This window comes from Pteropus alecto, unplaced genomic scaffold, assembly GCF_000325575.1.
Source record: "Pteropus alecto unplaced genomic scaffold, ASM32557v1 scaffold101, whole genome shotgun sequence".
Classification (NCBI taxonomy): Eukaryota; Metazoa; Chordata; class Mammalia; order Chiroptera; family Pteropodidae; genus Pteropus; species Pteropus alecto.
This window is the reverse complement of record NW_006432945.1, coordinates 11,327,485-11,331,608: the sequence shown is the minus strand read 5'-3', so window position 1 is coordinate 11,331,608 and position 4,124 is coordinate 11,327,485. Positions and strand designations below refer to the sequence as shown.

At 37.0% G+C, this 4,124-nt stretch overlaps 1 protein-coding gene across 6 annotated transcripts in view; it reads left to right on the top strand.

The window, feature by feature from the left end:
• Positions 1-4,124, top strand: part of RASAL2 (RAS protein activator like 2) — a 244,807-nt gene that overhangs the window by 175,315 nt on the left and 65,368 nt on the right. The gene's annotated exons all lie outside the window — the stretch shown is intronic.

The window sequence follows — 4,124 nt, the reverse complement described above, 5'->3', positions numbered from 1 at the left end:
TTTTTTTTAAGGAATGGAATATGATTTTTTTCCCCCAGAGCTGGAGCATAATTAGAGAGTAATGACTATCATATAGTTGCAGAGCAAATCATCAGAGAATTGTACAGTTGCGAGTTCTAATCTTGAAATCTGGCCTATGCTTTGCTTAAGTCATCTTTTAGATGACCATTTAAGTGCTGAAGAAATACCCTGGAGGAAATATCCCAGATTAAGATACTCCTCAAACTGACTAGGCTATACCGAGACTCGATATTAAATTCAGAGCGGTGCTGAGAGAGAAAGACCTTACGTGACCAGGTGTCCGCTGACCACCAGTTGCAGGCCTGGTTTGGACCTTCTGCTGTAGCTCTGAGTAATCCAAGTTTTAGTTCATCCATTTTCTTTGTTTATTGAATGAGAAATATACTTACTTTGCAATCATATCATTTTATTAAAAATTCATTGTTTTAAACTTGAAAAAATTCTTTCATGAAGTTGGTCATTATTGTAAGTAACAATGATAAATAAAGATAAAGTAGAAATAGACTTTCCTATGGGGAAAAAAAGAGATTTTTATCTTTTAATTCAGCCAAGTTAATATGTTGTATTCTTTATTTATTCCAATACTACTTTTTTTAAGTTGGGATGACCTTTGGAGTATAACTGATATTTTGAGATATGTAAGTAGGCACTCATTTGTAAGTTAACCAAAATGAATGTTTTATTTTGGATTAACTCTGAGAAGCAAGATTTCTCCTTACTGTATCCCAGTGCCTTGTAGAGTTTACGGATATCTCTTACCGTGACCTTTCAAATTTTTATATATGTTCTCATTTTTAAAGATCATAAGCAAATGTTGGATTAATAATCAAATTATGACAGGAATTTTTAAATATCAGGTTTCATGCCTTTTACTAAATTTCTCTGTTCCATAGACATAGCTGCCTATTTTCAAAAAATTCTTTCATGAGTGAAAAAAAGTATTTTTTCTTCTCCCCTCTCCTTGTTTTCCTGATGAAACGGAGATCAAATATACTGAAACTAACTATCCACGTACAGAGTTTGGCAAAAAGAGATTGAGTTGGAATTTGAAGTTTTCGTACCAACACGCTAGAATAGAATGATGAATTTTTAAATTTTTTTAAGTCAATAACTGAAGAAGAATATTTCTCTGCAATATGGTACCATTGAAGTACTTCCTAAATTAAATCTGCAGCTCATGGCTGGGCTTTTAAAATTTGCATTAATTAGAAATAACAGTTTTCACTTATATTTAAACAACATGTTGGCAGCTAATTTGGGGTCTCCCTTAATAATAAGACTGATTATTCTTGAGTAAAAGTGATAAACCGATGATGCATATACATGAAGGCTAGCACTGCTTACAACCACTCACTCGGTCTTAGTCTCCTGCCAATCTCAGCCACCTCATGGGTTTAGAAAAACTGAGGGAAGGAAGAGCCCTTTGACTAGCACATTGCAGTCACAGAGCCAGTGCACTTAGCTCTCTAGGAGAATTTAACCATTCATGAGCCCTTACCTAGACAGTTACTTGAAAAATAACCATCAGAACACTGGTTGCAGAGTCATAAAACAATCTGAATCCACTTAAGGTAAAGGCAGATAGCCTCGCATTTATCAATAGCCCTTAAGGGTACCATCGTATTACAGGACGGATGGTGCATGGTGCAGTAATTGACATTGATAATGATCCTGAATCATCCAGAAAGAGTGAAGTTCTATTTGTTATGCTGGGCTTTTCTTTTGAAGTGGAACTGTTTAATATTGTGTGATATACATCTATCCATCGAGAATTTTTAAAATCTTGAAGATGTGCGATGCTTATAAAACTTGTTATAAGAAAAATGTGGTTTGTGAAGTACCTCATTCCTTGATAATGCTGGATAAATAATTCATATTCTTTTAAGAGAAACCATAATATGCTGGCTAAATGAAGCACTGCAGTACTTGGATGTTTGTGGAAGTATAGTGTGTTTTTAAAATTTCCATGTAATACCAATGTAACTTAATTCACTTAAATGTTTTGCCAGTAAGAAGTATGTGTAGTTTTCAAACCGGCACAAAGTACTTTTGTAATTAATATCACAACAGACTCTCTGAGTATGGGAAAACAGTACGAAAAGGAACCAAACTTTGAGATACTTAACTTTAAGTTACTTACACTGTACCTCAGAGGTCATTTCCATGATACGAAGGGGCAGAAGTGAGATTTAAGCACAAGGACTCGTGGTTCTAGGGTTCGGGTGTCTTTACTGTGGTGAACATGAGGTTCACCACTCATCAGGTGGACTCAAAAAGGAGCCAGGAGTGGCCTCTCCACACCAGCCTTATTCTTCCCAGCTCCATTTGCAGGCTTACTAAGAGCAGAGGACATAGATTTTAGCACGCTTCATCTGAGATTATTGACAATGACACACCCATTGAATGCTTACTTTGGGCAAAGTATTCACCAGTTACTGATTCACCAATTATTGATACTTTCTTGGCACTATACTTGGAACTGGGGAAACAGAAATAAACACGGCAGAATTTTCCACTCCCAGAGAACTTACAGTCTAGTAGCAAGGGACAGAAAAATAATCAGATTCATAAGTAGTGAGCATGGTGACACAGGTTTTTAACAATGCGCCGTGTAAGCTAAGGCTTTGCCTAGGAGCCAGGATTTGAGCTGAGTTCCAAAGGCTAAATGCAAATAATTGACAAGGAAAGAAGAGTATTCCAGGCTGAGGAAACAGCGTTTTGGAAAGACACGCTTCATAAGGTGACTGATGCTTCCAGAGAATATGGAACAAGTTCAGTGGGGCAGGAATCAAAAAGCATGTAGGCAAAAATGGCAAGAGAGAAGGCTGGGAAGGTAGGTTGAGACAAGACTATTAGTGGGTTTGTTTGTCAGGCCTAACTTAAAGTTGCTGGCTGCTAACGTATCAGAGATTAGTTTATTGAAATATTTGTCTTGGCTCAAAAGCTACACCAAGTTGGATAAATACAATGAAGTATTGGTAAATTACTTGACTTCCGCAGGTGACTCTTTTTCTTCCTGCCATCACTTAGGGTAATAGGTGAGGGGCTACCATTCAGTAGAGGGCCAATGCAGCACTCACCTCGCTATCAGCTGGCATTGCAGAAGGTTCTAGAGTAGTGATTAGCCTTACGGAGATCCAGGAGAAGAAGCCAGTGCTAAGAGGTGCTTGTATCCTGCTGACAGCCTCTGGGTAAGGCAGAAAGGAGCCAAGAACTAACTGCAGCGGTGAGCCCAAAGCGGGGGAGCCCAAAACCGTTCGTATATCGTCCTCATTCCCCCAAATTTATATTTTTAAAAACTTAAACTGGATAACTAGTATAGCAGCAGTATGTTCATGCACATTCCTTACTTAGTCTAAGCCATCTTTAAGCAGGTAATAGACAGCAGAGTCAGTAAATTTAAAAATAATGACATAAGAAATGCAAGAGGAAACTTATACAGCCACTGAACCTACAGTTTAAGGCAAGGACTTGGTTTTTAAAAATGTTTAAATATATTTGTACTTTAATCATAGCCATAACAAAAAGGAGAGCTCTGCAGGATAGTTTTTTTATTCTTCCCCCACTCTCATTCCGTATTTCTTTACCTTAACTCCAATTGCAGTCACAGTTGATTCCTAAACAATGTGAGGGTTAGGGGCGCCTATAGCCCCTGCAGTTGAAACTTTACATGTAACTTAAGTCTGCCCTCAGCATATGCAGGTCCCCAACTGAGATCAAAAATAGTATTCGTTTGTAGATCTGTGTCCTTCATTAGACAATGAATATCTTTTCTACTCATCTTTGTTGCTATGCCAATGCCTAACACAGTATCTTGCACATAGTAAACACCTAACAAATAATTGTGAATGGATAAAATATGCGTGAATGATTGAAGGACCAGAATCAAGTATCTCTCATGCTTATTCTCTTGGTATTACTGGTGATGTTTCTAGTCAAATGGAATACCAAATCATTTATTTAATAAACAGTAAGAGATCATTTGGAATAAATGAGTGTGCCTGTACAGAATAGTTATATTTTTTTTGTAGATCTGAGTTTGGACTACTAGATTCTTCAAGAACAATTTTAGTCATTTGAATAGTTTTTGCTTCTTTTGAATA